This window comes from Microcaecilia unicolor, unplaced genomic scaffold (assembly GCF_901765095.1).
Source record: "Microcaecilia unicolor unplaced genomic scaffold, aMicUni1.1, whole genome shotgun sequence".
Lineage (NCBI taxonomy): Eukaryota > Metazoa > Chordata > Amphibia > Gymnophiona > Siphonopidae > Microcaecilia > Microcaecilia unicolor.
The window spans coordinates 49,481-72,166 of record NW_021963431.1 but is presented as its reverse complement, the minus strand read 5'-3'; the positions used below and the strand labels follow the sequence as shown (position 1 = coordinate 72,166).

At 47.4% G+C, this 22,686-nt stretch overlaps 1 long non-coding RNA gene across 1 annotated transcript; it reads left to right on the top strand.

The window, feature by feature from the left end:
- Positions 1–13,994: 13,994 nt before the first annotated feature.
- Positions 13,995–22,430, top strand: LOC115459319. The gene is made up of 3 exons (XR_003940250.1): positions 13,995–14,104; positions 17,333–17,335; positions 22,353–22,430. It is a non-coding gene; the product is annotated as an uncharacterized LOC115459319 (long non-coding RNA).
- Positions 22,431–22,686: the final 256 nt, after the last annotated feature.

Sequence of the window (22,686 nt, the reverse complement as noted above, 5' to 3'; positions counted from 1 at the left end):
CATCCCACTGGAAAAGCCAGAAAAATCAAACTCAAAGATCCCCACACAAAGCCATGCCAGCAGAATATCTCATCTACTCAGTCACATGCAGAACACAGACCAACCCTTATCAATTACAGAATAACATAACATAGTAACATAGTAAATGACGGAAGATAAAGACCTGTACAATAAAAGACCAAAAATTAGAAACTGTCCTATAACCCGGCATCAGCATTTCCCCTTCCAAGCCCCCATCCATCACCATAGCCTGGCATCAGCTTTTCCCTTCCCTACCCCCCCCATCCATCACCGTAGCCCAGAAACAGCCCTTCCCTTCTCTACCTTATCCCTCCCATTCATCCCCATAGTCCGGTATCAGCCCTTCCCTGCCTCACCATCCATCCCATAGCTAGGCATCAGCCCCTCCCTGTAGCCGAGCGTCAACCCTGTCCTATATATAAGTACATAAGCACCACCATACTGGGAAAGACCAAGGGTCCATCAAGCCCAGCATCCTGTCTCTGACAGCGGTCAATCCAGGCTTCAAGATCCTGGCAACCCCCCCCCCCCCCCCCCCCCAAAAAAAAAATAAAAAAATTAATAATGTTCAATGGACTTTTCCCTCAGGAATCTGTCCAAACCCCCTTTAAATTCCGTAAGGCCAGCTGCTGTCACTACATTCTCCAGCAACGCGTTCCAGAGTCTAACTACACGCTGAGTAAAGAAAAACTTTCTCCTATTTGTTTTAAATCTACCATATTCTAGCTTCATCTTGTGTCCCCTGGTTTTGTTGTTGTTTGAAAGTGTAAACAAACGCTTCACATCTGTCCGCTCTACTACGCTCATTATCTTGTAGACTTCTATCATATCACCCCTCAGCCGCCTTTTCTCCAAGCTGAAGAGCCCTAACCTTCTCAGCCTTTCCTCATAGGGAAGTTGTTCCATTCCCTTTATCACTTTCGTCACCCTTCTCTGCACCTTTTCTAATTCCTTTATATCTTTTTTGAGATGCGGCGACCAGAATTGGACAGAATACTTGAGGTGCGGTCACATCATGGAGCGATACAACGGCATTATAACATCCTTGTGTTTGTTTTCCATTCCTTTCCTAATACTACTCAACATTCTGTGTGCTCTCTTAGCCGCCGCAGCACACTGGGCAGACGTTTTTAACGTCTTATCAATGATGACTCCCAGATCCCTTTCTAGGTCCGTAACTCCTAACGCTGAACCTTGCATGACGTTGCTGTAATTCGGGTTCCTCTTAACCACATGCATCACTTTGCACTTGTCAACACTGAACTTCATCTGCCACTTGTACACCCAATCTCTCAGTCTCGCGAGGTCCTCCAGTAATCTTTCACACTCCTCCTGCGACTTGACGACCCTGAATAATTTTGTGTCATCTGCAAATTTAATTACCTCACTAGTTACTCCCATTTCTAGATCATTTATATATATGTTAAAAAAGCAGCGGTCCCAACACAGACCCCTGCGGGACCCCACTAACCACCCTACTCTTTGCTTCCTATCTTTCAACCAGCTCTTAATCTATAGTAATACCCTACCTCCGATTCCATGACTCTCCAGTTTCTTCAGGAGTCTTTCATGAGGCACTTTGTCAAACGCCTTTTGAAAATCCAGACACACAATATCCACCGGCTCCCCATTGTCCACGTTTGTTCACCCCCTCAAAAAAATGCAGTTGATTGGTGAGGCAAGACTTCCCTTCACTAAATCCGTGCTGACTTTGTCTCATCAGCTCATGTTTTTGTATGTGCTCTGTAATTTTATTATTGATAACTAGCCGTTAAGCCTGTTAAAACAGACGAGATTTGTGTTTTGCAAAATGTAATAATTCTCACCTCCATCTATCCATGTCCAGCAAACCTCCTCTCTCCCCCTGCCCTCCCCTCCCCCGATCCATGTCCAGCAATCCTGCTCTCTGCCCTCCCCTCCCCCGATCCATGTCCAGCAATCCTGCTCTCTCCCCTGCCATCCCCCCATGTCCAGCAGCCCTCCTGTATCCCCTGGCCTCCCCCCGTCCACCAACCCTGCTCTCTCCCATGCCCTCCTCCCATGTCCAGCAACCCTCCTCTCTCCCCTGCCCTCCCCCATGTCCAGCAACCCTCCTCACTCCCCTGCCCTCCCCTCCATCAATCCATGTTCAGCAACCCTGCTCTCTCCCCTGCCCTCCCCCCATGTCCAGCAGCCCTCCTGTCTCCCCTGGCCTCACCCCGTCCACCGACCCTCCTCTCTCCCCTGCCCTCCCCCCATATCCAGCAACCCTCCTCTCTGCCCTGCTCTCTCCCCATGTCCAGCAACCCTCCTCTCTCCCCCCTGCCCTCCCCCCATGTCCAGCTACCCTCCTCGCCGCCGCTCCCTCCCCCCTCTGTGCCAGGCCCTCTGCACTGACATGAGAGCGCCTCTCACCTCTGTGTGAAAACGCTGCAGGCAGCAGTAAATCGCTCTGCCCTCCCCCCATATCCAGCAACCCTCCTCTCTGCCCTGCTCTCTCCCCATGTCCAGCAACCCTCCTCTCTCCCCCCCTGCCCTCCCCCCATGTCCAGCTACCCTCCTCGCCGCTCCTCCCCCCTCTGTGCCAGGCCCCCTGCACTGACATGAGAGCGCCTCTCACCTCTGTGTGAAAGCGCTGCAGGCAGCAGCAGATCGCTCTGCTGCTGCCTGCAGCGCTTCCACACAAAGGTGAGAGGCGCTGTCATGTCAGTGCAGTGGGCCCGATATGGAGGGGGGCGTGAGTGGCGGCGGCGACGTAGGGGATGGGGGGGGATGAAGGCTGTTGCGCCGGCGATGTTGCTTCGTCTCCAGGCTCCAGCGGCAGCGTCCGTTTCCCTCTCTGTTCCGCCCTCTGATGTCATCACGTCACTTGTCATTTATATGTTTGATAGCCTCTACCATTTTGCCCGGTACCAGACGTCAGACTCACCGGTCTGTAATTTCCTGGATCTCCTCTGGAACCTTTTTAAAAATCGGCGTAACACTGGCTACCCTCCAGTCTTCCGGTACCACACTTGATTTTAGGGATATATTGCATATTACTAACAGTAACTCTACAAGTTCATTTTTCAGTTCTATTAATACTCTGGGATGAATACCATCAGGTCCTGGTGATTTACTACCCTTAGCCGGCTTCCTGCTTTTAATGTATCTAAAAAAATTTTTTACTACGTATTTTCGCTTCTAACGCTAACTTTTTTTCAAAGTCCTTTTTTGCCCTCCTTATCTCCGCTTTGCATTTGGCTTGGCATTCCTTATGTTTTATCTTGTTACTTTCAGTCGGTTCTCTCTTCTCCACTTTCTGAATGATTGTTTTTTTAGTTCTAATGACTTCCTTTACCTTACTGTTTAGCGATGCCGGCTGATGTTTGGTCTTTATTCCCCTTTTTCTAATACGCGGAATATATTTGTCCTATACCTCCAGGATGGTGTTTTTAAACAGCATCCACGCCTGATGCAAATTTTTACCCTGCGAGCTGCACCTTTCAGTCTTTTTTTCACCGTTTTTCTCATTTTGTCATAATCACCTTTTCTAAAGTTAAACGCTACTGTACTTGATTTCCTAAGTTCACTTACTTCAATGCCAATATCAAAACTGATCATATTATGATCACTGTTATCAAGCGGCCCTCGCACCATTACCCCTGCATCAGATCATGAGCTCCAGTAATGACTAAGTCTAGTATTTTTCCTTCTCTTGTGGGCTCCTGAACCAGCTGTTCCATGAAGCTGTCCTTGATTTTATCAAAAAATTTCACCTCCCTAGCGTGTACCGATGTTACATTAACCCAGTCTATATGTGGATAACTGAAATCACCCATTAATATTACAATGCCCAATTTATTTGCTTCCCTAATATCCTTTGACATTAATGCGTCCGTCCGCTCGTCCTGGCCAGGCGGACGGTAGTACACTCCTTTTCCCATTTTCACGTGGAATTTCAATCCACAAAGATTCCAATAGGGGTTTTGTCTCCTGCAATATTTGCAGCCTGAGTCAAGGTTCTCATTTACATACAGTGCTACTCCTCCTCCTATCCTAGCCACCCTATCGCTACGATATAATTTGTAGCCCGGTATGACTGTGTCCCATTGGTTATCTTCCTTCCACCAGGTCTCAGAGGCCAATAATATCCAATTTTTCATTGTGTGCAATGCACTCCAGCTCTCCCATCTTATGTCTCAGGCTCCTGGCATTTGCGTATAGACATTTCAATGCATGCTTGTTTAATACATGGCATTATTAATATGTTATCTTCTGTCTGGTAATTATTAATTTTATTTAAGGCCATCTGATCTACTACGATTTCTTTGACATCCTTACTTACAAGTAACCTTTCTTCCCTGTCTGGGTGATATCCTCGAGAGGAAAAAACCACCAAAAGGGTGGAGGTACACTAAAGTCCAACGCAAAAAATGCGGGTGATATCCTCAAAAGATACCTTATCCTGAAGCATGCACTTTTGAGCGACTGTCGGCTTTCCCCCCGTTTCTAGTTTAAAAGCTGCTCTATTTCCTTTTTAAAAGTTGACGCCAGCAGCCTGGTCCCACCCTGGTTAAGGTGAAGCCCATCAGATAGAAATAGGCTCTCCCTTCCCCCCCTACCCATCCCACATGTTCTGGCATCTTCTTCCCCCCACCCTGAAGGGCACCAGCATTATATATAAGGTTTTTTTTTTTTAATGTACTGAGCACTTGGCAGAGCCCGCCTCCACCCAGAAACCTGACTACATTAGATTTAAAACTTTTTTTTTTTAATTTTTAACCCAGGCACTGCAGACACCATCCCCACTCAAAAACCTACGAAGGCACAATGACAAATAATATACAACCTTTTTAAAGTTTTAACCTGGGTACTATTAAAATTTACTGATGGTGGGTCTGGGTGGGCTCTTCACTGCCTAGGGGAAACAAAGTATATTTAATGAATAAATATACCTCTTTTGGTCCTAGGCAGTGAACAGCCCACCACCAGCCAAGCATTACACTAATTAGTCACTTTACACGTAAAAATAAAAAATATATTTATTTTACCTGGGCTTCGGTGGTGGCAGGTTGTGCAGACTCAGAGCACTCACTGTGCTCCCATGTGTGCTCAGCTGTTGTGGGCCCGCAGAGGAGTTCTGAGGCCTGGGGGGGTGGGGGGGGGGGCTAATTTTGATTCAGCAGGGCACAGAGTGAACTGCGAGTTCACAACATTAACGGCAGCCAGCATGGCAGATTTTCCCATGCGGCATTGCAGCACCGTTGTGCACACTGGGTGGGGTAGGGGAGCAAGCAAGGCACAGCAGCAGAGCAAATCTGAATGGGGAATGAGTGATGGAGTAGCAGCGCTGGCGTGCAGCGCTGCAATAGCCTACCAACTTCAGCTTCAGGACCCAGCCCACACTTAAAAAAAAAAGTAAGCAGGAAGGAGGAGGACCGGACAGCTGCTGGCTGCCTGGGCGGGCCTGAGCTGACATTGGGTGGGCCTGGACCCACCCAGGCCCACCTGTAGCTACGCCCCTGATCATAATAAAACATTTGCTTATTTTGGTGACTTTCTGGTCTCCAAGAATTATTTGGCTTTACCTGTTAGTCTTAGTGCTTATTTTAGCATACTTACCATCTACATGACTAATTCTCCTCATAAATTTGGTAACAATAAGACACGCAAGAGTAATACATACAAATATGATAAGAGACTCTTGACTGTTAGAGGATTTATTAAATCTTTAGACATGTCTAATGTTGTGGGCTATAAATTATTAAAATTATTATAAATTATTAAAAGACTTACCTCTTTCTGACTGCATGTTTTAGGCCAAAATTTAAGCAATCCTCTCATAACCTAGATCATAAAAAAACAATGCAAAATAGTAAAGTATTTTCACAAATCAAATTTATTTTCAGGAAGATCAAATACATAAGTTAGTACTTCCTTCTAACTATACTGTTTATACTTTGTGTGTGCCTAGATATATATACATACATAAAGATATAGGTGTCTCTCTCTCCCTATATGATATATATGTATACATACACACACATACAAAATACATTGTAATTTTATAATTGGTTGTTATATATATATATATACCCACACACACACACACACACACACACACATACAAACAAAAATACATCGTAATTTTATAATTGGTTGTCGCTTAGTTTTGGAGGTTTTATTTATTTATTTCTTTTAGACTATTACCTTTATAAAATTTCTACATAAGTAGAATAAGTACATAAGTACTGCAACACTGGGACAAACCGAAGGTCCATTAAACCCAGTATCCTGTTTCCAACAGTGGCCAATCCATGTCACAAATACCTGGCAAGATCCCAGAAAAGCTCAATACATATGATGCTTATCCCAGAAATAAGCAGTGGATTTTCCCCAAGTCAATTAATAATGGTCTATGGACTTTTCCTTTAGAAAGCCATTAAGACCCTTTTTAAATCCCGCTAAGCTAACTGCCTTTACCACATTCACTGGCAACGAATTCCAGAGTTTAATTACAAGTTGAGTGAAGAAACATTTTCTCCGATTCGTATTAAAATTTACTACTTTGTAGCTTTATCGCATGCTCCTAGTCCTAGTATTTTTGGAAAGAGTAAACAAACATAGTAACATAGTAGATGACGGCAGAAAAAGACCTGTACGGTCCATCCAGTCTGCCCAACAAGATAAACTCATATGTGCTACTTTTTGTGTATACCTTACCTTGATATGTACATGTGCCCTGAAAAGCACAGGTACAAATCAAAATAGGGTATACACAAAAAGCATATGAGTTATCTTTTTGGGCAGACTGGATGGACCGTGCAGGTCTTTTTCTGCTGTCATCTACTATGTTACTATGTCCTTTTCAGGGCACAGACCGTATAAGTCTGCCCAGCACTATCCCTGCCTCCCAACCACAAGCCCCGCCTCCCACCACCGGTTCTGGCACAGACCGTATAGGTCTGCCCAGCACTATCCCCGCCTCCCAACCACCAGTCCCACTTCTCACCACCAGCTCTGGCACAGACCGTATAAGTCTGCCCACCACCATCCCCACCTCCCAACCACCAGTCCCGCCTCCCACCACCGGCTCTGCCACCCAATCTCAGCTAAGCTCGTTAGGATCCATTCCTTCTGAACAGGATTCCTTTATGTTTATCCCACGCATGTTTGAATTCGTTTTCATTTCCACCATCTCCCGCGGGAGGGCATTCCAAGCATCCACTACTCTCTATGTGAAAAAATACTTCCTGACATTTTTCTTGAGTCTGCCCCCCTTCAATCTCATTTTATGTCCTCTCGTTCTACCGCCTTCGCATCTCCAGAAAAGGTTTGTTTGCATATTAATACCTTTCAAATATATGAACGTCTGTATCATATCACCCCTGTTTCTCCTTTCCTCCACAGTATACATGTTCAGGTCAGCAAGGCTCTCCTCATACGTCTTGTAATGCAAATCCCATACCATTCTCGTAGCTTTTCTTTGCACCGCTTCAATTCTTTTTACATTCTTAGCAAGATGCGGCCTCCAAAACTGAACACAATACTCTAGGTGGGGCCTCATCACCAATTTATAGAGGGGCATCAACACCCCCTTTCTTCTGCTGGTCACACCTCTCTCTATACAGCCTAACAACCTTCTAGCTACGGCCACCGCCTTGTCACACTGTTTCGTCGCCTTCAAATCCTCAGATACTATCACCCCAAGATCCCTCTCCCCGTCCGTACTTATCAGACTCTCCCCGCTAACACATATGTCTCCCATGGATTTCTATTCCCTAAGTGCATCATTTTGCATTTCTTCGCATTGAATTTTAATTGCCAAACCTTAGACCATTCTTCTAGCTTCCGTAGGTCCTTTTTCATGTTTTCCACTCCCTCCAGGGTGTCCACTCTATTACAGATCTTAGTATCATCTGCAAACAGGTAAACTTTACCTTCTAACTCTTCGGCAATGTCACTCACGAATATATTGAACAGAATCGGCCCCAGCACCGATCCTTGAGGCACTCCACTACTCACCTTTCCCTCCTCCGAGTGAATTCCATTCACCACCACCCTCTGGCATCTGTCCGTCAACCAGTTCCTAATCCAGTTCACCACTTCGGGTCCTATCTTCAGCTCATCCAGTTTATTTAAGAGCCTCCTGTGGGGAACCGTGTCAAAAGCTTTGCTGAAATCTAAGTAGACTACGTCCATAGCTCGTCCCTGATTCAATTCTCCTGTCACCCAAAGAATTCAATGAGATTCGTTTGGCACGATTTCCCTTTGGTAAAACCATGTTGTCTCGGATCTTGCAACTTATTGGCTTCCAGGAAATTCACTATCCTTTCCTTCAGCATCGCTTCCATTACTTTTCCAACAACCGAAGTAACATAGTAACATAGTAGATGACGGCAGAAGAAGACCTGCACGGTCCATCTAGTCTGCCCAAGACAAACATATGTGTATACCTTACCTTGAATTTGTACCTGTCCTTTTCAGGGCACAGACCATATAAGTCGGCCCAGCAGTATTTCCCGCCTCCCAACCACCAGTCCCACCTCCCATCACCGGCTCTGGTACAGACCGTATAAGTCTGCCCTCCCCTATCCTAGCCTCCCAACCACCAACCCCTCTTCCCCCCACCTGCTCCGCCACCCAATTTCAGCTAAGCTTCTGAGGATCCATTCTGTCTGCACAGGATTCCTTTATGCATATCCCACGCATGTTTGAACTCTGTTACCGTTTTCATCTCCACCACCTCCCGCGGGAGGGCATTCCAAGCGTCCACCACCCTCTCTGTGAAAAAATACTTCCCGACATCTTTCCTGAGTCTGCCCCCCTTCAATCTCATTTTATGTCCTCTCGTTCTACCGCCTTCCCATCTCCGGAAAAGATTCGTTTGCGGATTAATACCTTTCAAATATTTGAACGTCTGTATCATATCACCCCTGTTCCTCCTTTCCTCCAGGGTGTACATGTTCAGGTCAGCAAGCCTCTCTTCATACGTCTTGGAACGCAAATCCCATACCATCCTCGTAGCTTTTCTTTGCTTACCGGCCTGAAGTTTCCAGCTTCTTCCCTATCACCACTTTTGTGAAGAGGGACCACATCCGCCGTTCTCCAATCCCTTGGAACCTCTCCTGTCTGCAAGGATATATTAAACAAATCTTTAAGAGGACCCGCCAGAACCTCTCTGAGCTCCCTCAATATCCTGGAGTGGATCCCATCTGGTCCCACGCCTTTGTCCACCTTTAGCTTTTCAAGTTGTTCATACACACTCTCTTCTGTGAACAGTGCTCTATCCACTTCAATCTCATTTGTACTTTTTCCAGTCCATTGCGGTCCTTCTCCAGGATTTTCTTCTGTGAAAACAGAAGTTATCTATTTAGCAAATTTGCTTTTTCTTCATCATTATCCACATAGCGGTTCGCAGTATCTTTTAGTCTCACAATTCCCTTTTTAGTCATTCTCCTTTCATTATTATACCTGAAGAAATTTTTGCCACCCCTTCTTACATTTCTAGCCATTTGTTCTTCCACTTGCGCTTTCGCCAGACGTATCTCTCTCTTGGCTTCTTTCAGTTTCATCCAGTATTCCTCCTCGTGTTCCTTTTCTTGAGTTTTGTCTACCCATGTCTACCCATTCTACTCCACTCATTATTTTACAGACCTCTATCATATCTCCCCTCAGCCGTCTCTTCTCCAAGCTGTAATCCAAATGTGGCAGAACAATTCTCTGCATAACTTATGAATATTGTCTGATAGCAATTTTTGAGCCTCAAACACCAATCTGATCTTAAAACAGAATTTCTCAGAATTAGCAGAAAAATTCTCCTTACCATCTTCTGCTTATTTCAAATGCCTACAGTTAACTCATTGTATAGCTGCCTCTCCTGTTTTTTCCCAATTGTCATCTCAGCAGCCTTCTCTCTATAGTACTGCACAATCTTTACTTATAGAAGGCCACACTGCATCAAAGATATATAAAATGTTAACGAAATCAACATATAATTTTAATGTGGGGCTTCAAAATAATTGGCAAACAGATACAGGACAAGTTCTCGTTGAAGAGCAGTGGTTTTATTTTTGGTCGAAGATGTTGAAACCATTGTCCTCTGCATCAATTCTTCAATCTATGTACTTTTTGTACCACAGAGTCAATTGGACACCTCGTAAATTAGCAAGAGCTAGTCTTCGCCCTTCAGACAAATGTTGGCATTGGTCTCAAAAAACAGGCACTCTACTTCACATGCTATATGAATGTGAACACGTGTTCAAGCTCTGGCAAACAATATGGTCTATTATACAAAAGATCTTGTCATTGGATTGTGCTTTATCATCTTCAATAGTAATTTTCAAATCATGCTCACAGCAACTAAACCTCTCAACTTCGCAAGCAAAGTTATCGGATATTTTACTTACTGTAGCTCAAAAGCACATTTTACTCAATTGGAAATCTGCTCATCTGCTTAATCTTCACTTCTGGTGGAACTCAGTTTTGTAGTATCAAAAGTTGGAATTTTCTATAGTAGAGAAGCAGCATACAATACTCTCCAAAAAGAAAATTTGGGGGCCCTGGAACATTAGTATTTACAATCTCTCTAAGCCATGTTGTAGTCCACCAAATATTGGGAAAATACTCTATTCCCATTGAATGATTGAATGACATTATATTGCATACTAACAATATTCTTTTTCATTTTTTCTCCTTTTGTATTGCATATTTGTGTTATTATTCTGTTGTGTTTTTCCAAAAACTCAATAAAATATATTGCAAAAAAAAAAAAACAGTTTTAATGACAGCAGAGATTTGTGGCTTAAATGACAAAGACGAATCTAAATTCTTAACTGAGTTTAAAGTAAGAAGGGTATCTTCAAACAAAAACTGGAAGGTGGGTTTGTCTAATCAAAGCAAGACAGCCAGAGAATTTGAGTTTTTGCCACATTCAGGGATAAACTATTATTAGCAGTCATCTAAGGCTTGAACTGTATGTTATATAAAGTTTCATCAAATGAAACTTTCCTCAATCCCATCAAATACTGAAAAAAAATTGCAAGTCATCTGCATAGATGCGGTAGTTAATACCAAGGTACGATAAAAGTATGCATACTGGAAACAAAAAGTTGAACAAAGAAGCAGATAGGGATGACCCTTGTGTCACCCCTGATCCCAAAGCCATCCAATCTGATTTAGAATTTTTTCTAAAACAATTTGAAATTGACACTCATCTAGAAAAGATTTAAACCAAGATAACACCTTGTCAGAAATACCAAACAAATTTAAGAGATTAATATAGCATGATTCACAGTATCAAAAGCAGCAGCTATATCTAATGAAACTTAAAAAAAAACAAAAATAAAACCGCCCTAAACAGATCTCATTAAGCATAGATACAATGTTTCAGTGTAATGTTTGGATATAAAGACCAACTGGATCATTATCAAATAGATTGCTCGGCTCCACAAAATCTGACAATTGGGAGAGGGCAATTTTCGTCATCACTTTCGTAAAAAACATTAAATTTGAAATAGGATGAAAGCTTTCCACTTTACTAGAATTTTTTTTTTAATAATGTCCTAACAGCTGCTCTCTTTAATAAGGCTGGTAAATAGGCTTCCTCAAAAGATCTATTAATAATCATCACAATTGAAGGCAAAACTGAAGTAGATGAAGAATTGAGAGGACTACTGGAATTGTTCAAGGATTCAATAGCTTTTATAATATATTGTGAAGTGATGGGGAAACAGTCCAAATTTCATTAGTCTCAGCAGCTTTAACTCAACACTAATGTCAGTCAACATGACTAAACTCTCAAGCCTTTTGCTGAAAACAGGCAAATGTTTGACAAGAAGGAAAAGAACACTATCTATATATTTTTCATGTAGCTTCTATACAAAATTATTATTGAGAGTTCAGCTTAATTGATTTCATGCTCAGAAAATCTGCAAAATAAATTTACTTACTGGTTCTGTTAATGTTGTATCTTTCTCCAAAAACTGTACAACACAATAGGCTAGCTGAAATAGTGAGATCAGAATTTTTATATTATTTCTATTGCAACAATGTCAAATAAAGTATTTCATACACTTCATCTGCAGTTTTAAAATTTATATTTCATTTCTGAAGAGAAATAAAAATTGAAAGCTCTTTAAAAGTTAGCCACTTCCATCATGTCTCAATAGACCCCAGGGACCCATACCTGGTCATTAACAGTTCAGACTTTAAATACACGTCTGGGCTTTGTGTAAAAATGCAAAGTTGCTTATTTCTAGTAGGTGTTCTCCATAGACAGCAGGATAAAATCAGAAACACACATAGGTGATACCTCATGATGCTGAGAAAGAACAGATTAGAAAAACTTTGAGCGCTTGCACACCTTCTCACGCAGCATGCCCCAACTTTCTGTAAGGGATGTGGAGCTGATTTATTTTTCTGTTTACAGAGAACTCCTGTTACAGATAAGTTACTTTGCTTTCTCTGTTGACAAGCAGAATGAATAAGCAACACAAGTGGGTTCCTCCCAGTTAAGAGTGCATATACACCCTTGTAGAAAAAGCATTTACCTACCTGTAACATATGATTTTTTTTTTTTACATTTGTACCCCGCGCTTTCCCACTCATGGCAGGCTCTATGCGGTGGGCAATGGAGGGTTAAGTGACTAGACCAGAGTCACAAGGAGCTGCCTGTGCCGGGAATCGAACTCAGTTCCTCAGTTCCCCAGGACCAAAGTCCACCACCCTAACCACTAGGCCACTCCTCTGCTCCTCCTTAGCTAGCAGGACTGATCAGGCACACAAGTGGGTGATATCATCCAGTGGCACCACGTCGAAACTGTGAGCCCACTAGGAACAGAGAAAGTGACTGCATATAACGTGTACAGCACTGCAAACGTCTAATAGCATTACAGAAATTAGTAGTAGTAGTAGCAGTAGTACTAAGGTCCCTACTTTACTTCATGTCCCCTTTCTTGGAAACCACAAAATGTATGGAATAGCAGCTATTTCCTTGCTCCCACATAGGTGTGGATTCCACTGCTCCTAGCTGGAGCAAAAACTGTAATGTGGTCTCTACAGCCTGAGTGAGGAGCTGCAGGGGGATACCATAAACGATTCTGAAATGGGTTGTGCAAATTCCTGGGCATAACCCTGCTGAACTACCTTGAAGGCCCACCAACTGGTGGTAATGAGGGCCCATTACCTGGGACCCCTTAGCTGCATGGCTCCAATCCTTGGACTGAGATGTGAAACCTGAGCTTTGTCTGGCTGTCCTCACATTATCTTCCAGGACCCACTATGGCCTTGTCGTCCCAAGAATCTTTGCCAGCTTTTCCAGACTGTTCCCAAATAACAGCCAGCCATAGAAGAGTACTTGATCAAATGAGACTTGAAGGCCACGTTTCAAACCATTGCTGAAGCTAGTCACATGTAGGCCACTGACTGAACAGATGTGTACAGGATCACAGAGTATATCAGCCAGGAAGGCTGCCCCCAACTCCAAGTGAGCTACTTCCAGCAAAGCAGGCAATTACTGTGCCCAGTGCAAAATGGCTCTCCCTATGTATCCCACCACAGACTGTAGCTTCCTCCCAAGCATTGACAAAATGAACACTTGCTTGAAGAGCAATTCCACTTTCCTACTATATGCATCCTTCCAGGCCGAACCCCCTTATTGGGATTATAACCCTCTTTGTCACAGAAAATCAACGAGAAAGGTAGCTGAAGTAACGTCCAAATCTCCACAAACAGGACTGTACAAGTCTCCTAATACCTGTTACCTGAAAGTCTCCGTATCTTGCAGTTAACCTTGACATACCAGCACACCTGAAATCTCTTTCTTTTCTGATATTTTCTTTATTGAATAACACAACAAAGTACTCACAGTCGGTAGTTCAAAAGTGCTGCCCCAGGGCACAGAGACTTCGTGATTCTGACAGCTGCTTCAGTGGATGGAGACAGAAATCTGAGAAACCCAGCTTTGCTGAACAGGTGAAAAAAACACAGCTGGGTTTACAGGAGAGGTTCTGAGCTGGTCCGCTGGAAATGTTATATCTTAACATAAAGATATGTCCAAGGTAAAAAACCAAGTTCTCTTCAGAGCGTTTAACAGGACATGAGCTGACTGAAGTAAAATGGAGTTCTATTTGTCATCACTGGCTTAAAATACCTCCTTTCCTTTATTGTTTACTAGTAAAAAAGGCCCGTTTCCGAAACCAATGAAACGGGCACTAGCATGTGGTTTTTTTTGTGTGTGTGTGTATGTGTCACAGAGTTATTTTGTGTGTGTGTGAGTGTGTGGTGTGTGTGCAGGTTGTTGATGTGTGTCTTTTTTTTGTTTTGTTTTTTGCTTGGGGGTTGGGGATGTGCTGTGCTGTGCTGGCAAAGTGGGTTGGATTGGTGTGTGGCTTTGAGGGTGTGTTTCTGTTGTATTGTGTGTGTGTGGTTTTGTCTGTCAAGGAGGTTTGTGGAGGGGGGTCTTTCTGTTGGTGAAATGTAAATGTGGTTGTAGGGGGGGTCAGCCTTTGTTGAATGTTGTTTTTTTTTCCATGTTTTTTTTTTGTGTTGTGCTGAGGCAGCAGTGTTGTTTTAGATGGGCGGAAGGTTGAGGAGCACGTTCTTTGTCTGTCGGTATTGTTTGGCCGTTTCAGGGCTGCTGAAGGGGAATGCTGGAAGAGAAATGTGCTGTTGGAAGCAGCGCCATCTTTTTCCATTGGGCTGGGGTTCTGGCCATCCTGGAGGTGGGTGACGGCTTGCTTGAGGACAGGGATGGTTGTTTTAAGTTGGCGGAAGGGAGAAGAGCACGGTCTCGGGCCGTCGGGGGGTGATCCGGTATGTTTGGTCCATTTTAGGCCGGCTGCAGGGGAATGCTAGAACATTTATGCGCTGCAGGAATCAGCGCCGTCTTTTTCCGGGTGCACGGGGAATCCCCGAGGTGGGAGACAGCTTGCCTGAGGCAGGGGATGGTTGGGCACGTCCTTGGCCGCTTCGGCAAAAGGGGAAGAGGAAGGGGGTGGGGAGTTACCTGCAGCCGCCTGAGAAACCATGTATTCTTTGTTTGTTTTGTATTATTAGTTTGCATTTCTGTTGAAGAAAGAGTGGATGCCTTTCGAATGATGGAGGTGGTGCGTCGGTGTGCGGTTGTTTCGTTAGTTTGGCAGCCAGTCTCCAGCGATTCCTAGGCAGGGAAGGAGTAGGGAAACACGCGGTACTCCTCCCCCTTCCTTGGTCGCTGTTTGCTGCTGGCTGGGTCGCGGGTAATCCTTCCAGCTGGGCCGCAGCTTGTCCTGTTCGCCCACGTCCCAGATGGTGATGGGCACGTTGTTTTCCGGCTCCTCTGACTCCATGTCAAGCGATCCCAAATACAGTCTGTGCTATAGGCCCTCTGGCACTCTTCAGTACTGGCATTAGGCATTTAAAAATTTCCCTCTCCCCTGGTCTATTTTTGCACATACCCACAGCAGGAATATTCTTCTCTTGTTCCAGCGGTGGTTCTGTGCTCTCCGTGCTGCACAGATAATGAGCCATTCTGCTGGGGAATGCTCCTCCCTTATTGTCACGTAGTTTCCTCTGATTGGTCCGTCTTACGTTGCCTAGTGTTGCCTGGGAACGGTGTTGTGATGGTCCTTTGTGTTTCAGAATGTTGAGGGTGTTTTTTCTGATTGGTACGTCATGCGAGGGCGGGGCAGAGAGACATGGTCAGTGTTCTGGCTTCACCACCATGAATCCATGAACCCTTCAGTGAGTGACTGAGTGACTTCAGAACGTTGTCTTCAGAACGTTGAGGGTGAGTTTTATTATAGTAGATATCAATGTCAATCCGGAGTCACTTATCTTTACTTAGACTCCTGGTTGCTCATTCTAACGCTCAGTCTTTTTTGCCACGGCCGACTCTGGTCCAGGTTTCGGAACTTTTCACTTCCTGCTTCAGGGTCCGCGGTCCTGGTGTGCTGTAGCAACTATCTCATACTCTGTCCGTTCTATCCGATAGAATGGACAGAGTAAGCAAATGATACATACCTGTAGCAGGTGTTCTCCGAGGACAGCAGGCTGATTGTTCTCACGACTGGGTTGACGTCCACGGCAGCCCCCACCAACCGGAACAAACTTTGCGGGTGGTCCCGCACACAGGGCACGACCACCGCGCATGCGCGGCCATCTTCCCGCCCGTGCGCGACCGTTCCCGCTCAGTTGAATGACAAGCAAAAAAAGATCAAACGCAACTCCAAAGGGGAGGAGGGAGGGTAGGTGAGAACAATCAGCCTGCTGTCCTCGGAGAACACCTGCTACAGGTATGTATCATTCGCTTTCTCCGAGGACAAGCAGCCTGCTTGTTCTCACGACTGGGGTATCCCTAGCTCTCAGGCTCACTCAAAACAAGAACTCAGGTCAATGGAACCTCGCAACGGCGAGGGTATAACAGAAATTGACCTACGAAGAACTACTAACTGAGAGTGCAGCCTGACCAGAATAAATTCGGGTCCTGGAGGGTGGAGTTGGATTTAAACCCCAAACAGATTCTGCAGCACCGACTGCCCGAACCGACTGTCACGTCGGGTATCCTGCTGGAGGCAGTAATGTGATGTGAATGTGTGGACAGATGACCACGTCGCAGCCTTGCAAATCTCTTCAATAGTGGCTGACTTCAAGTGAGCCACCGACGCTGCCATGGCTCTGACACTATGAGCCGTGACATGACCCTCAAGAGTCAGCCCAGCCTGGGCGTAAGTGAAGGAAATGCAATCTGCTAGCCAATTGGAGATGGTGCGTTTCCCGACAGCGACCCCTTTCCTATTGGGGTCGAAAGAAACAAACAATTGGGCGAACTGTCTGTGGGGCTGTGTCCGCTCCAAATAGAAGGCCAACGCTCGCCTGCAGTCCAATGTGTGCAACTGACGTTCAGCAGGGCGGGTATGCGGTCTGGGAAAGAATGTTGGCAAGACAATTGACTGGTTAAGATGGAACTCCGACACCACCTTTGGCAGGAACTTAGGGTGAGTACGGAGCACTACTCTGTTATGATGAAATTTAGTATATGGAGCATGAGCTACCAGGGCTTGAAGCTCACTGACCCTACGAGCTGAAGTAACTGCCACCAAGAAAATGACCTTCCAGGTCAAGTACTTCAGATGGCATGAATTCAGTGGCTCAAAAGGAGGCTTCATCAGCTGGGTGAGGACGACGTTGAGATCCCATGACACTGCAGGAGGCTTGACAGGGGGCTTTGACAAAGCAAGCCTCTCATGAATCGAACGACTAAAGGCTCTCCAGAGATGGCTTTACCCTCTACACGAAGATGGTAAGCACTAATCGCACTAAGGTGATTCCTTACTGAGTTGGTCTTGAGGCCAGACTCTGATAAGTGCAGAAGGTATTCAAGCAGGTTCTGTGCAGGACAAGAACGAGGTTCTAGGGCCTTGCTCTCACACCAAACGACAAATCTCCTCCACTTGAAAAAGTAACTCTTTTTAGTGGAATCCTTCCTAGAGGCAAGCAAGACACGGGAGACACCCTCAGACAGACCCAACGAAGCGAAGTCTACGCCCTCAACATCCAGGCCATGAGAGCCAGAGAGTGAAGGTTGGGGTGCAGAAGCGCTCTGTCGTTCTGCGAAATGAGAGTCGGAAAACAGTCCAATCTCCACGGTTCTTCGGAGGACAACTCCAGAAGAAGAGGGAACCAGATCTGGCGGGGCCAAAAAGGCGCTATCAGAATCATGGTCTTGCTTGAGCTTTAGTAAGGTCTTCCCCACCAAAGGTATGGGAGGATAAGCATACAGGAAGACGGTCCCCCAATGGAGGAGAAAGGCATCCGACGCTAGTGTGCCTGTAGTCTGGAACAGAACAGAGGCAGCTTGTGGTTGGTCTGAGAGGCGAAAAGGTCCACCGAGGGGGTGCCCCACTCTCGGAAGATCTTGCGTACCACTCTGGAATGGAGCGACCACTCGTGCGGTTGCATGACTCTGCTCAGTCTGTCGGCCAGACTGTTGTTTACACCTGCCAGGTATGTGGCTTGGAGAAGCATGCCGAACTGGCAAGCCCAACGCCACATCCCAACGGCTTCCTGACACAGGGGGCGAGATCCGGTGCCCCCCTGCTTGTTGATGTAATACATTGCAACCTGTTTGTCTGTCCGAATTTGGATAATTTGACAGGACAGCAAATCTCTGAAAGCCTTCAGTGCGTTCCAGACCGCTCGGAGCTCCAGGAGGTTGATCTGAAGATCCTTTTCCTGGAGGGACCACAGTCCTTGGGTGTGAAGCCCATCGACATGAGCTCCCCACCCCAGGAGAGACGCATCCGTCGTGAGCACTTTCGTGGGCTGTGGAATTTGGAATGGGCGTCCCAAGATCAAATTGGTCCGAATGGTCCACCAGTGCTGTGAAGTGCGGCAACTGGTGGAGAGGCGGATGACATCTTCTAGATTCCCGGTGGCTTGGCACCACTGGGAAGCTAGGGTCCATTGAGCAGATCTCATGTGAAGACGAGCCATGGGAGTCACATGAACTCTGGAGGCCATATGACCTAGGAGTCTCAACATCTGCCGAGCTGTGATCTGCTGAGACGCTCTGGTCTGGGAAGCCAGGAACAGGAGGTTGTTGGCCCTTGCTTCGGGAAGGAAGGCCTGAGCCGTCTGAGTATTCAGCAGAGCTCCTATGAATTCCAGAGACTTGGCTGGCTGGAGATGGGACTTTGGGTAATTTATCACAAACCCCAGCAGCTCCAGGAGGTGAATAGTGCACTGCATGGACCGGAGAGCTCCTGCCTCCGAGGTGTTCTTGACCAGCCAATCGTTGAGATATGGGAACACGTGCACTCCCAGCTTGCGTAGATACGCCGCGACCACCACGAGGCACTTCGTGAACACCCGTGGGGCAGAGGCGAGCCCAAAGGGCAGCACACAATACTGAAAGTGCCGTGTTCCCAGACGGAATCTGAGATACTGTCTGTGGGCTGGCAGTATCGGGATGTGAGTGTATGCGTCCTTTAAATCCAGGGAACATAGCCAATCGTTTTTCTGAATCATTGGCAGAAGGGTGCCCAAGGAAAGCATCCTGAACTTCTCTTTGACCAGGTATTTGTTCAGGCCTCAGGTCTAGGATGGGGCGCATCCCCCCTGTTTTCTTTTCCACAAGGAAGTACCTGGAATAGAATCCCTGCCCTTCCTGCCCGGGTGGTACGGGCTCGACCGCATTGGCGCTGAGAAGGGCGGAGAGTTCCTCTGCAAGTACCTGCTTGTGATGGGAGCTGAAGGATTGAGCTCCCGGAGGACAATTTGGTGGAGGGGAGGCCAAATTCAGGGCGTATCCGCACCGCACTATTTGGAGAACCCACTGGTCGGAGATTAGAAGAGGCCACCTTTGGTGAAAAAATTTTAACCTCCCCCCGACTGGCAGATCGTCTGGTACGGACACTTTGATGGCGGCTATGTTCCCATGGATCCAGTCAAAAGCCCGTCCCCGGCTTTTGCTGTGGAGGCGCAGGGGGCTGCTTAGGCGCACGCTGTTGACGGGAATGAGCGCGCTGGGACTGTCCCTGTGCCTGATGAGGCCTTCGGGCCGGCTGGGTGTACCTACGCTTGTTATAGGCGTAGGGCGCAGCCTGCCTGGCCCGGGAAAAACGTCCACCTGCTGAGGTGGATGCTGAAGGCGCCCGGTGGGAGAGTTTGTCGAGAGCGGTTTCCCGCTGATGCAGTTGGTCCACCAACTGCTCGACCTTCTCACCAAAAATATTATCCCCCCGGCAAGGGACGTCGGCCAGTCTCTGCTGGGTGCAGTTGTCCAGGTCAGAGGCACGCAGCCATGAGAGCCTGCGCATCACTATACCTTGGACCGCAGCACGAGATGCCACGTCACAGGTGTCATATATACCCCTGGACAGGAACTTTCTGCACGCCTTCAGCTGCCTGACCACCTCCTGAAAAGGCCTGGACTGCTCCAGCGGGAGCTTGTCGACCAGGTCCGCCAGTTGCTTCACATTATTCCGCATGTGTATGCTCGTGTAGAGCTGGTAAGTCTGGATGCGGGTCACGAGCATGGAAGATTGGTAGGCCTTCCTCCCAAACGAGTCCAGCGTGCGAGACTCCCGCCCCGGGGGCGCCGAAGCGGTATCCCTCGAACTCCGTGCCCTCTTGAGAGCAGAGTCCACGACCGGCTTGTCATGAGGCAATTGGGGCCGCATTAACTCTGGGTCCGAGTGGATCCTGTATTGGGACTCTGCTTTCTTGGGGATGGTGGGATTAGATAATGGTCTCAACCAGTTCCGAAGCAGTGTCTCTTTGAGGACATTGTGCAACGGCACCGTGGAGGATTCTCTAGGTGGTGATGGATAGTCGAGGACCTCGAGCATCTTAGCCCTCGGCTCATCCACAGAGACCACGGGAAAGGGAATGCAAATAGACATATCCCTGACGAAGGAGGCAAAGGAGAGGCTCTCAGGTGGTGAGAGCTTTCTCTCTGGTGAAGGAGTGGGGTCGGAGGGAAGGCCCACAGACTCCTCTGAGGAGAAATATCTGGGGTCCTCCTCCTCCCCCCACGAGGCCTCTTCCTCGGTGTCAGACATGAGCTCCTGCAACTCAGTCCTCAACCGGGCCCGGCTCGACGTCGAGGCACCGAGGCCTCGGTGGCGTCGTCGAGCGGTGGACTCCCGTGCCGGGGGGGATGACGCTCCCTCCATCAACGTCGACGGGGACTCCACCTGCGTGGCGGTCGAGAGCGGCGCCGCAAGCGGCGTCGAAGGCCTCGGCACCGGGCTAGAGCACGGCGGCGCCTCCATCAACGGCGCCGAGGGCGCAAGCACCCCCTGCGCCGGCACAGTCTGGCGCATCAGCCCTTCCAAGATCCCCGGAAGGATGGCTCGGAGGCACTCGTCCAGGCCCGCTGTCGGGAAAGGCGAGGGGGCCGGTAGAGGTGTTGGTGCCGGAAGCTGCTCGGGTCCAGGAGACTGCACCGAAGTGCTGGCACCCTGACGTAACGATACCTCTACTACAGAGGGGGACCTCTCTTCTCGGCGCTGCCGCTTCCTCAGCGTCGACTCATCCCTGGCGCCGGGAGCTGGATGCGCCGTGGGCGACCGATGACGGTGCTTCTTCGCCTTTTTACGGTGCCCGTCATCGGCGCTCGGTAGAACAGAAGAGGAGGAAGTAGATCCCCCTCGGCCTCGAATCCGACAGGTTTCGGTCCCGAGGGGCCTGGGTAGAGGGAGTGACCGGGGCCGATTGCCCACGCGGCCTCTCACCCCTGCCGTCTCCGGAGGACCGGCAGGACCTGTGCTCCTGGGGTCGGTGCCGATTTCGTGGACATCGATACCGGTACCGAAGATCCGGCCGTCGATACCGATGCCGTCGAAGTCGAGGGGCCGGCTCAAGTTCCAAAAAGACGGTCCCGAAGAACTTGCCTCGCTACCTGTGTCCGTTTCCGGAGACCGAGACACAAGGTGCACGTCTTGGTATCGTGCTCCGGCCCGAGGCACTGGAGGCACCAAGCGTGGGTATCGGTATGCGAGATATGCCGGCCGCACCGACCACACTTTTTAAATCCACTCGGGACCTTCGAGGACATCGACGGAAAAATCGCGTTGGCAAAGTCAAAGTCGTCGATGGTGGCGGTAAAAAAATCACACCTCAAAAATAAATCGACCGCGCAGCCACAAGGCCGCAACGAGACGCCCCCGCTAAAAGACGAGGGAAAAACAAACTTCAGCGTTTTGTTTTTTTTCAGACAAAATAAAATAGAAAACGGAGAACAATGAAAGAGAAAAAACTTCGCGGCGAAAGCGCGATCCGGTTTCCGGGGCTGACAGAGAGAGAGACGAACGCGGCTCTCTCCAGCGCGGAAAAGAAAAGACTGAGCGGGAACGGTCGCGCACGGGTGGGAAGACGGCCACGCATACGCGGTGGGCGTGCCCTGCATGCGGGACCGCCCGCAAAGTTTGTTCCGGTTGGTGGGGGCTGCCGTGGACGTCAACCCAGTCGTGAGAACAAGCAGCCTGCTTGTCCTCGGAGAATGAGATAGTTGCTACAGCACGCCAGGACCGCGGACCCTGAAGCAGGAAGTGGAAAAGTTCCGAAACCTGGACCAGAGTCGGCCGTGGCAAAAAAGACTGAGCGTTAGAATGAGCAACCAGGAGTAAGTAAATATAAGTGACTCCGGATTGACACTGATATAAACAATAAAGGAAAGGAGGTTTTTTAAGCCAGTGATGACAAATAGAACTCCTTTGAATTAAACAGCCTTAGAGCTAAGCTTCAGGAGTCTGTTGAGGCTTTTTCCTCCTGCAGAAGAACACACAGGAACATAATATATGAATACCTAGGTACTGTTTGTAGATATATTAAATAACTGATCCTAGGTTCGCTAGATTAGAGGAGATGAAGTAAAATGGAGCCAGAATCATAGAGAGGGAAAGAGAGAGGGCCAGAAAGTAGGGCACACACAAACCCAGAGGCGAAGAAGAAGGTAAAAACCAATAGAAACAGAGCCTGTCAATGATGTGGCAAGATAGGTTGCATTAATGTAAACTACACTACACACAATGCCTAGCTCATATGACCTAGCAGTGAAATAATAACAAATATTAAACCATTCCAGGGTTCCACTGTAACTTAGGCAAGGCTGTCAAAAGACAGAACAAGGACAAAGTCTGCCCATGAGCTTGGTACACCATTTGGAATCTCCTACTCTGCCAAGACCATCTGCGAGACAGCTGTATGGAAAAGCTTTCA